Source organism: Homarus americanus, unplaced genomic scaffold (genome assembly GCF_018991925.1).
Source record: "Homarus americanus isolate GMGI-L3 unplaced genomic scaffold, GMGI_Hamer_2.0 scaffold22960, whole genome shotgun sequence".
Classification (NCBI taxonomy): domain Eukaryota; kingdom Metazoa; phylum Arthropoda; class Malacostraca; order Decapoda; family Nephropidae; genus Homarus; species Homarus americanus.
Window position 1 is genome coordinate 140,467 of NW_024717471.1, and position 12,112 is coordinate 152,578.

The 12,112-nt window shown below is 33.9% G+C and overlaps 1 protein-coding gene across 1 annotated transcript in view; it reads right to left on the reverse strand.

Annotated features, from left to right (window-relative positions):
- Positions 1–2,695, reverse strand: part of LOC121858891 (protein dispatched homolog 1-like) — a 91,855-nt gene extending 89,160 nt beyond the window's left edge. Inside the window, exon 1 of the mRNA XM_042355543.1 lies at positions 2,582–2,695. The gene's annotated coding sequence lies outside the window, so the exon portion shown is untranslated. The remainder of the gene's footprint in view (positions 1–2,581) is intronic.
- Positions 2,696–12,112: the final 9,417 nt, after the last annotated feature.

A 12,112-nucleotide genomic window follows, 5' to 3' on the forward strand; every position in this document is an offset into this window, starting at 1 on the left:
ACTACTGTACTGTAAAATGCCCACCTACCTTTATTTTACGAGACTGGCTAATACTAATCAGAAAGATCAATAAATTACCTGTAAAAATTGCTAAACTAGTACAGTAAAGTGAGCGGAGGTACTGTACAATGCTGACTGTTTTCAGACTACACGCACACTTTAACCAGGTGAAGCATACCAACAGGTCTGGCCAGGTACATTACAAAAAGTAATTCACCTATAACAAAAGTCATTATTCTAGATCTTTGTTTTACATGTTCCTCCAAAACCCGATCCAAAATATATACAGGGGGTCCCCGGGTTACGAACGGGTTCCGTTCCTGAGGACGTTCTTAAGTCAGAAATGTATGTAACTCGGAACACATGCTATGTACATACCATACTTACAGAACAATGTTTAAAATCCCACTATATCATAGCCTAGTCCTTATATACATCTAAATTAGCTTAATTTAAGACAAAAGAAGATATAAATGACAAAATACAGTAAATGAAGTAAAATATAAATTTAACCTCGTTCGTATCGGCAGGCATTCGTAGGTCGGGGACCCCCCTGTATACTGTATATATATTTATTAATGTTGTCTTTTCTTTCTAATAAAAGGCACTATAACCATCAGACAGATTTCAAAGTGGCGATATTTTGATAATGGCACAAATCATAATCATGTCACTACAGGTGTGCAGAACCTTTCCATCATTATGTTACTTCACTCATTGTTATTCATAACAGTAAGGAGTTGTGAACACCAGCTCCATCACCCAGGCACTGTCTGCACACAAATACAGCAACAATTGTGATATTGAATCTTTACTGTGTACCTGTAGTTGTGTTTTATTTAATAGGACAATATGTACACTTCCCACAAAAAGTTCTTGAACAGCCGGGCACGACAGATTTCAGAATGAGCACTATGGCTCGGGTCATCTCAGAATGGTTGGTATACCCGGTTGCAACGTAACTCAATATTTCATAATAATATTGTATATGTATGTTGCAATGTTCAGATTGCTCGTTCGTTTTGTCATATTGTATGACGCTCAGAGTGTTCAAGAACTTTTTGTGACTGGTGTACAGTATTAATATACATTATGTATTTAAATACAAGTATTTAACATTGATTCCCATTGGCTTGCCTTTCTCCTGGCTTCCAGAGACAATAAAAAAATTAGCTCATATATGAGGTGTCACGAGAAGGAAAGGCGAAATCACGAAAACTATGTTTCGAGTAAAATGCGTTTAAAGTTAAAAAATGAGTAATTCCACCATGCTTAGGAAATATGCATCAACTCTGACCCTTAAACTATCCAGGAAGGTTATGCTTTGGCTCACCCCACCATCTCATTCTACAGGTTTCAGCCTGCAAGGGAAAAGGTGGCGAGTTCGCTTTTGAGACACCAATAATTAGGCTCTCCTTGGACGAGGACCGTGATAAAATTCTTAAAAACAAAGTAAGTACTGTACTGTACAGTATACACTACAACAAAATTGAAAACTCAAAACAGTTTTAGGAATCACTTCAGAAAAATCTACTTTATATTTCAAAAGGTCTGATAATCATCATCTTCCTTGGCAGTAATTGTAAATCTGGAGCTCGTGGGTGTCCACCCTATGGTATTATTTTAGTTTTAGCCATCCGGAGAATTGGTTAGGTTAGGTAAGGTTAGTTTGGGTATCTAAATAAAGGGATAACCTGCCAGAAAGTGTTGTGATGGCACTGAGCATAAGTTCATTTTGAGACATACATGAGCAGCACAGGTGCATGTTCTGGTACATTTTAGAGCCAGTACATGCCCAATACTTGCCAACAGTGTGTAAGAGATCGCCCAGGTGGCTAACGGGCAAATCAGTGGTGAAGAGGATACAATAAATACAAATTGACACTCCTATGCACTGCTGCCATGTATGACCTACTGACATGTAACATATAACCTCTTGTGAGGTATCTGGGTAAGGTCTGATTTGTAAATTTTTCAGTAAAACTGTGTTAAATACCTTCCTCTAAGGATCAATAGTTTTTATCTTATTAATCCACGAGACAGTTCAGTGCCTGTAATAAAAGGTTAAATAAATTGCATAGTATGGCCAATTTTCATGTAAAATAGTGGACCAAATTAAAAAATTATGAACAAGAGTGGTGGACTGCCCAGTTTGGGCTGCAAACCTGTTAAATAATTTTCTTAGTTCGCAAAGAAAGGTTCGATTCTTATTATAAAGATATAAAAAAATAAACTAGTGTTAAACGTCTACAATACCACTACGGAACTATCGTAGAGTTGAGCTCCTCAACTTCATATTTATCAAGAAAATCATTACCTACACTGTCAACATATTTAGAAAGGCGTAACTTAACCCAAACAATATTTACTTGCATATAATTAAGTCTGGTTACGATTCTCTTGTAGTGGACTTAAGACAGAAGGTGACTCCAAGCATTGTTATGGCCACAGGGCGAGGACACAACAAAAACATTACTACCATTGGTGTTTTTTCCCCAATTCACAACTACCAACTCTGTCTCACAGCATATAAAGTAAACGATAAGCACAAACAACAGACCCTCCTCTATTGTAGACTTACTTTAAATCAGTGGTATTTGATGAGAGCGTCCCAGGAGAGGTAAGGTGTAAGGTGTTATTGTCTCACAGGTGTAAACAAACGTAAAGCGTTGCCATCGACCCAACAGCTCCCCGCCGCTAACATTTGGTGAAAACAACCTGCAATTATTTAAGTATGTGACAACACTTATTTATTTTGTTCTTGTTCATATGTTCTTTTATTTAACATTAACGCAATTGAAATAATAACAGCAACAACAGTGAAATTATAAATTAAAAAAATGGTCAAGTAGTTTTTTCACTTGAAATTGAACTACAGTACAATGCATTATATAATTTCCATGCATTTTGTTAAATTATTTTATTTACTATAGTAGCTTTCATAATATGATAATTCTGTCTCATGAGCACATTCATTATTAAATATTGTTCCTACGCACCACAAACTGTCAGAACAGCAAATTTATAAACAAAGCTCTGAATGAGTAATTTCTAAGTTTTTTTAATCCATGTAGAAGTTTACATAATACTTTATCACTTAACGAATGATAAAGTTATTTTACTTAAATGACAGCTAATGCAGCTTTTGTGATATATAAAACATAAAACTCATGCTGGCCCGCACTAGGTAGCGTAACTCGCTAGACTCACCAGCCTAGTTGTACCAGTCGTTTGTTTCATGTAAGTTGTCGTTGTAGAGTCTAAGGTGATATACCTTATTTCCCTAATGACTAGGAGTGAACGATCATAATAAATCTCGCACATATTAATAAATTTTGTTATTGTAACTATCAGCCTGGTACTCTTGTTTTTTAATTGCACAAAAATTATATAGGGAAATCACTTCAAACTTCTAAGAAACAGGCAACAATAGTTTCTCCAAAGGAAGTGAGTCAAGCATTGCCATTATCATTCAGTCTCTTTAATAGGTAGTGTTAACTTATACCTTCAATTCGCCATGGTTTCGATTAACTAACAAGTAATAAACACAAAAGTGTAAATATTCATTAAATATAGAACTAGAAACGAATGTTAATTGACCATAATTAGCAAAATATCAGTGAAATCCCTCTTAACTGGTTGATTGCTCATTTAGGAAAACTGTCCAAACTACCCAACTACATATTAAGCCAGCTACTGATAGTAAAACTATTAAATTAACTTAGTTACTCATTAATACGTAGTTTTCTATGGAAGACTTTTAATTCCGTTTTCTGATATTATACCAAAGAGCTTTATGCTTTTTTTTAAAAATAATACATTAGAGTATAACTTCAGCGTGACAATGATAAACAGTAAGTTAACTCAACCAAGGATAGTCTAAGGAAGACATTACAAACTCATGTCCAATGGAGCCCTTATAGGGGGTCAAACTGTTGTTATTATTATTATTATTATTATTATTATTATTATTATTATTATTATTATTATTATTATTGTTATTATTATTATTATTATTATTGTTATTGTTATTATTATTATTATTATTATTATTATTGTTATTGTTATTGTTATTGTTATTATTATTATTATTATTATTATTGTTATTGTTTTTATTGTTATTATTATTATTATTATTATTGTTATTATTATTATTATTGTTATTGTTATTGTTATTATTATTATTATTATTGTTATTGTTATTATTATTATTGTTATTGTTATTGTTATTATTATTATTATTATTATTGTTATTGTTATTATTATTATTATTGTTATTGTTATTATTATTATTGTTATTGTTATTATTATTATTATTGTTATTGTTATTATTATTATTATTATTATTATTATTGTTATTATTATTATTATTATTATTATTATTATTATTATTACATTACCTTGTCATGAAAAAATAGTGTTTGACTTTTAGACTTGTGTTAAGGCCGAGTATAACATAACGAATAGGAGTAATCAGAATGTCATAGAGCGTTGGTTGACTATAAGATCCTTTAAGCCTCAGCTGACAAATATTGAGCCTTCATATTAAGAAATTTTAACCTGGCATTGCTTCCTTTATTGTTGTGCAGTTAATTATTTTAAAAAGGAAGCGAAATTTCATATGGTCCCTGCAACAAAACCACAGTTATCATACATCTGGTGACCATGTTAGCGGGTAGCGCTTATTGAGCAGAATCCCGCTTAATGAAACCATATTTGAGTCCCTCTCTCTGATTGGTTACTTACTTCTCTTACGCCAATCAAAATGCGGATCACGAATCTGATGGCATTTATAAGGATCTTTCCCATTGGTTGATTTTACTAATAACAACCAATTGCAAGAAAGCTAGCAGGACAACTAGCAGTTTTCTTTATTTTGCTTCTGTGTCAGTCTGGCAGTGAAGAAGGTGAGGTGAGGTTGTGGTTGTCGTCTGTGAGGAACTGTGGCAGTGAATGTCCGTTCGTAATCACAGGTAAGGTTATCCTCTCCCTTATGTAGTATTTCTCGCACTATCAGAGTCATTATATGTACCACTCAGAACACTTAAAGCCTATTGTACAGTGTGTAAACGTGTAAGGCATGTTAAGGCTTACAGTTTCAGCGGTGATTGTCTGGTTATTGTTCTGTAATATTTAGAGAGAAAAGAAAAGATTTAGTAGTATAAATAACATAATAGTATGCTGTGGTGTTATTTAGCAGGTTGTGTATCAAGAAGCTTAGTTTAATATTCTGGTTGAGATCATTATCGACTACATGAACAGTGGTTAAAAGTCTTCAATCGAGTGTCATGTTAATAATAATTGTTATGCTGTGTAATCTTTTGACGTCTTGCTACCGATAGAACTCTTTTATGTAATATGTACAAACCATGAATTGCCAGAAGACTACTTTTACTCTTGTTTTATACTTAATAACTGGTTACACACATCTGATCAAGCAAGACCGTCAAGAATCGAGTCATACACTTTTTGTCTTTGGTGTGGGAGTGGCACTTCTTACAGCTAACTAAAGGCCTTGTCACTCTTTAGTCATTAAGTTTGTGCTTATTCCAGGTGAGAGAGAAACGGACACATTTGTAAAGAACAGCAGTCATCGGCTATTACTTGATACTTTAAGATTGAGACTGGTTGTTATAGATAATTTAACAGGTATTGCTGTGTACTGAATGAAAGAATTATACATTTCACTGTGTATTTTAAACGTGTGTTGATAATCCATTTTATTTTCAGGGTTCTTTCATCTTATACCAAAGGCAAAAGGGATCACATACCCTTTTTAGTTTTGTGTATAGGTATATGTGGCATCATTATAGGTACTTGTGATAGTTTTGTCAAGAAATAACTCGAGTCCTGTATACCTGTTTTGAATCTGTTAGTGTGGATTATATTTTTAAAGTTTAGAGCTCATGTTCTTTTAAGCCACAATACTGTATTTGTTGAAAAATCCATCTACTCTGTATTGATGCTAATTTATTGTAAATAGTGTGTTAGATATATTGTGAATTTATTTTAGTTTCCTGGCTTCATTATCCTATAGGTGTCATTGATTTAAGGCTTAGTTTTATGATGAATGCCAAAGGTCTCTTATTTATTGCCATAAGCAGGAAATAATAGCTTTTCTAAAACAAAATAGAGGTTAAATGTGAATATTCATACAAAAATTTATATTCAAGAAATTAGCACTCCTATACTGTACCAAATATTGTTAAAAAAAATCCTCAGTATAGGTTAAGATTAGGGTCGCCATTCTTTGTTTCCAAGTTATTGTGGTGAAATTGCACATTTTATACACATAACTGTAACTGTATTCATCTAGTGGGAGGGACAATGATCTATTCTTATGACTGAAGTTGCTGTTAAATATACGTTGTAACTGAGTCTAGTTAGGTTACGTTTGTTGAGTAAGTCAGTTATATACTTCTCTGCTTGTATTCATATTGCCCAGGCCACGGTACACTAGGTACTGTTAAACTATCACTGATATGGACATCCTCTACCCTCCTCCCCCTTACTTTATTCCTTGCACTTTCTGATCATGATCTTTCTCCGTCCCACATTTTTCTCTGTGTACAACCTGCAGGAAAGTAGACAGGTAATATATGTGAGGTGATTATGGAAACAGAACCATCATACCCAGTACAGTATATATATTTATTATCTCGTTCCATTTTTATTTAGTTTTCAATTGCCTTGAGAACATTTACAGCTGTTGTTAGAGATATACAGTATAAATGAATATGATTCATTTGGACTGATGGTTGTATGGTACCAAAGGAAACACAGGTTCAAAGAGAACTATACTGATAACGTTTTGTTGTGAAGGACATTATCAAATGATTTCTTTCATAAAGTGCCTTCCAGAGGAAATGTTAGGAATACTGCAGTTATCTCCGACTGTTTACTGTGCTATCATATAATCTGACATAGATGTAAAAAAAAAAATTACTTTGTTGAATTTAATTCTCATATTCCTCAATAAGATGATTTTTTTATAAAGTTAGGTCTTAAGATGCACTGTACTGTACTATAGTCTGTTAAATGGAGGTATTTTTTTTTACTTTTTTATTAAAGTGTTAGGTTGATGTATAGAATCCAAGTAGGCCATGACTTTCAGGCAATTCGAAAAATTAATAATAAGCTTTTGTGAATTATGTCTTGTTATAGCAGGAATGAATCACCAAGCAACATATACAATACAGGTTGCTACTGTAGTATGCAGTCTACCGAGCTGGAGTTGTCTACCGGAATATTTACACTGTAGCATCCATTAACCTAACCTAGAAGATAGATTAGGTTAAGTTAGATTAGGTCAAGGTATACTGTATTAGATTAAGTTAGGTTGGATTAATAGACGCTACAGTATAAATATCTCTGTAGACCAACTCTAGCTCAGTAGACTGCATACTATAGTAGCTCCCAATACATACAGTACTCAATATTGGCAGTAATATATTGTACTCAGTGCTTTGTTCCTGCAAAAATCAGTCAAGTGATATTAGCCTCTCCCAGCATATTTTGTATACTGTACCATTAATATTTTTTACATGTAGTGTATATTTATATATTTTATCAGTAATTGTGTATTATATAATTTTTAAATAGAAAACCTTAAGTGAATGTCATCACCTGGATCAAACCGTGTCCAAAGTATTAATCTGTACCGTATATCCAAATCAATTCCTGTGGTGGGTTTTGTCATTCTGTAAAGGCATGTGAGTAGCTTATTCAGTCACTTTTCTTTACTTTCTACTGAACTTGGATTCTGTGCATTAAAACGGATTTTTTTCTGAAAACTTCAAAGATAAGAAACCAATGTTAAGTACTATACAGTATATGGAGTCTTCCTTATTATTTACTATAGAGCAGAGGACTAATTATGTATATGTACTGTAGTTGTTAAAAGCTAATGACTTATATTACTTATACATTCTTTTTCACTGTACTGCAACAACAAACAAAGACAGCAGATACTAATACTCCTGCGTTATTCTCAGTTAGAATTCTAAGATATTTAGTCCGATTTCTTGTTAATCAAAACGAACACCAATTTTAAAAGAATGCTCGACATTACAGTAAATAAATGATGGATAACAAAAAAATACTCGATAAATTTAAAGAAAGATGTTTAACAAGTACAGTATAAGGCACAGTGGGGCAGATCTCATTGAAACGTTCAAAACCCTGAAAGGGATGGAACACGTAAACCAGACATTTCTTTGAGATGTCTCGCATCACCAACACAAGGGGGCATAACTACAAGCTCGCTAAGCTATCATGCAGTACAATTCCTATATATGGAAATAATTTTTAACACTAAAGGTGGTAGACCTATGGAATGGTCCATTAGCCCAATCTGTGGAATCGACAACAGTAGTGGGATTCAAAATAGTCCTCGACAAAATAATCACAAACAATAGAGTTATGTATACAGTATTTGTATCCTATGCAGACCAGTGGCCTCCTTCCCTTGGCATGGCCACCTCAAGTGGGTATCCATTAGGTAAATAAGGTAAACCTTCATGATCTGACAGGTCTTGTAGTTTCAAAGTGACTACAGTACAGTACGAGTGAACTTTAGCAGCGCCCCTAAACCATTGGGCTGACTTAATACCTATAAATGCTGATAAAAGTTATTTTTGGACGTGTTTAACAATTCAGTAGCTTATCTAACTTCTTGTTTCTTATGAGAAGTTCAGCTTTGATCTATCATGATCACACTCTTTCAACACCTTTTGTGGATCTAACCATGATTATCTTGGGGACCATCGCTTAAGAATTAAATTTTTATGTATGTTCAGTACTGTACTATCATCAGGCGATACATATATGCATCGCAATCTATTTATCTTTTTCAGAATTAAACTAACGTGGTTATCAGTGCAAGAATAAACAATAATTTTATCCAATATCTTTTTTCTATTTAAAAGTAGGCAAGTTTTTCTTTTCTCATAGTGAACAGTGGTATCTAGGAAGTTGCGAATTATAAATCATTTATTCATGTTATTACACTCTTTATCACATCTAATTATTGTAGGCCTTTGAATGATGTATTATGTTATGTGAGTTCGCTTTCCATATGAACGTTGTACAGTATCATTTCTCAGATTGAATACAGTACCTAAAATTTTAGGATTAGGTTGAGATAGGTGTATTACTGTACTGTATAGTACCATACACTCACTACAAAAAGTTCTTGAACAGCTGGGCACGACAGATTTCGGAATGAGCACTATGGCTCGGGTCATCTTGGAATGGTTGGTATGCCTCATTGCGAAGTGACTGAATATTTTGTAATAATATTTATCGCTCGTCTTTATAGTACGAGTACTGTATTTACAAGTGAAAAGAAGTCATTTAATTTCAATAGAACTTCCTCAGAGATTGCATGTTCAGATTTCTCCTTCGTTTTGTCATACTGTATGATTCTTAAAGCGTTAGAGAACTTTTTGTGGTGAGAGTACATCCTTCTGTTAGGGTTTTCTAAAAAGCATATTTTCTCCATTTCAGAACTGGATTTTTGCAGAAAATCTACGGCAAGATCCTGAGAAAATGGGAACTTGTTGCACCTCTTACGTTAGTGATCAGTGTCTCGGTAATTCTTTCAATCCCGAGTGAAATTTGATCCAGAAATCAACCTTACTGTAGTTGCCAATACAAATATTGAAAAAGATAACGGTAGTCTTGATTTCTTATAATAATTCTTACAATGGCAGCAAACAAATCGTATCAGTACAGCTGGTGATTACTGTACACTAGTGTGGTAATTTGTGTGTAGCAGTAGTACAGTACTAGTAACCTTGGTGTGGGAAAGGACAGGCTATTGTCACTGCCTGGCTGGTCACAGTGGGAGCAAGAGCACAAGTGCCTCCTGTCAGTGTCTATATATATATACGTATATATATTTACAGTACAGTATAGTGTTGCCATAGACTTTTGCCTAGCTCGTCAGAATGAATGGGCTAATGGTACGCAAGAAGAAGTACCGCTTCCAGGTGGATGTGAGGGTGGAGGAGCTGCAACATGTACCCTATGTCAACCAGGTGCTCTTTGCAAAGGTGCGACTTCTCGACGGGGGCTTCACAGATCACTCCCCAAGGTACAGTAATAATCTGGCATAGTTTATCATGTCTTTCCTGAGGGTGACAGCTGTATTGATTTTGCCGATTCTTTTTCCTTCCATAGATCTTTCATATACCCAGCCTTAAATGTACATTTTTTTTCTTTTTGTCGGAGAATCTGATCACATTTTATAATGATGCTCACTCATATTTTCTCCATGGTTACAGGGAAATATAAATCAATTTTGTAAAAGGATATCTTGTGAGAACCCTTACACACAAGTTGAGACATAAATACTGCATTTTGTTCACATTGATGGAGTCAGAGGTAAGGAAAATAACTAAAATTGTGATATTTCTTCTATTTTTCATAGTTATTTGATCAGTTGATCATTTTGTAGAAAGATACCTTCTGAAAGCACTCATTAATTTATAGATACCTGTATTGTATATATGTGAAGGGTATTTGAAAATTTTCTCACAAAATGAGATCCAAAGTGAAAATGTCATATTGCTTTACATATCATTCTGGTTTATACGATTTCATTGATTAAATGTTTTTTTTTACATGTCCATGGAATCCAAACCTAACAAGTATTATACTGTATAATGTAACATACAGTATAATATTTATTTCTGTCTACACTACTGTACTGAAATTATAAAGACAGTCTATGATGGATCCTTTTACATTGAGGAAAAAAATTGTAAACAGGAGCATTTGACAGTATCGGTATACATTAAATCCCATTGAAAGAGAGAAAAGTGGTGAAATACAGTAGCACTGTATATTTTGACTGCAATCTACGGTTCTTTCACACTGCTGAAAAGGACTGCAGGTATGGTCAAAATACTGTATACAGTGCTCTTGCTTATGTCTTTTTTTTTCTACAATGGGAATTAGTGTTATGATCTACTATATGTGGGATTACATAATATCTTCCAATATTATACAATGTAGTATGTTGAGTAAGCTTAATATGAGCAGGTATCTGTACTGTACACCTCCAGTAAATCTACCCACTCCCCTCAAATCATTATGTACTGTTCACCGTATATTCCGTACAGTGATAATCTTGAGGTATACACATACTTGGATCACGTGTATTTATTTTCATCTTCCTTATACACCGACATCTTGACATAGTTTTTGGTTTCTGTTCCGACACTTGTCAAGGAATATGGTAATCATGGTTTGTCAATGCAGTGGAATTGTATATTCAATGTTTGTAAAGCTCTTAAACCCTTGGCTCTTTGCATAACATGGCTCAAATGTAAATTAGTTTAACTACTTAGCTTGAGTATATTGAGTAATTTGCATAATTTAGCTGTATTGATTGATACAATTAATGTTGAATGGACTTACTGTGTTGCATATTCATAAACAGATTATTAAAGTCCTGGAACTCCTAGTTATACCATAAAGGTACTGTACTGTACTTATGTCACACTCGGCCAGCAACTTTTACTTTTTGACAACAATTGAACTTACCGTAATCATTCCACTCCATCATACGTCACACTTTTCATGTACTGTATGGACTTCCTTGATCTCTACTGTATTCCCATCTGTTTACAGTACAATTGAACATACGATACTCTAAATACTGTACTGTATAGGGTGTTCAGCCACCTCTGTATTACACAGTTAAACCATGCATAGTGTACTAACCAAGCAAGACCCTACGTGTAGGATACAACAATCCTGAGCACAACTATTATGTGCACAACTATTATGTACACACTTTCATGTATACTATCGATAAGGAGAAAGATCTTGACGTTATGATAGATCATTCACTGAAGGTGGTGCAACAAGTGGGGGCAGCAGTAAGGAAAGCAAATTGAAATTTGAGGATTTTAAAGCATACCTTTGAATACAAAGATTGGAAAATGCTCCTTCAACTGTAAAAATCTCAAGTAGGTCCCATTCTGGATTACTGTATGCAGTAAAGGTATGGAAACCCTTCCCTCTAGTGATCTTAATATCTATAGATAAGGTGCAAGTGTGCAGCACAGAGCTACGAAGATGATTATAGAACATTATCTCGATT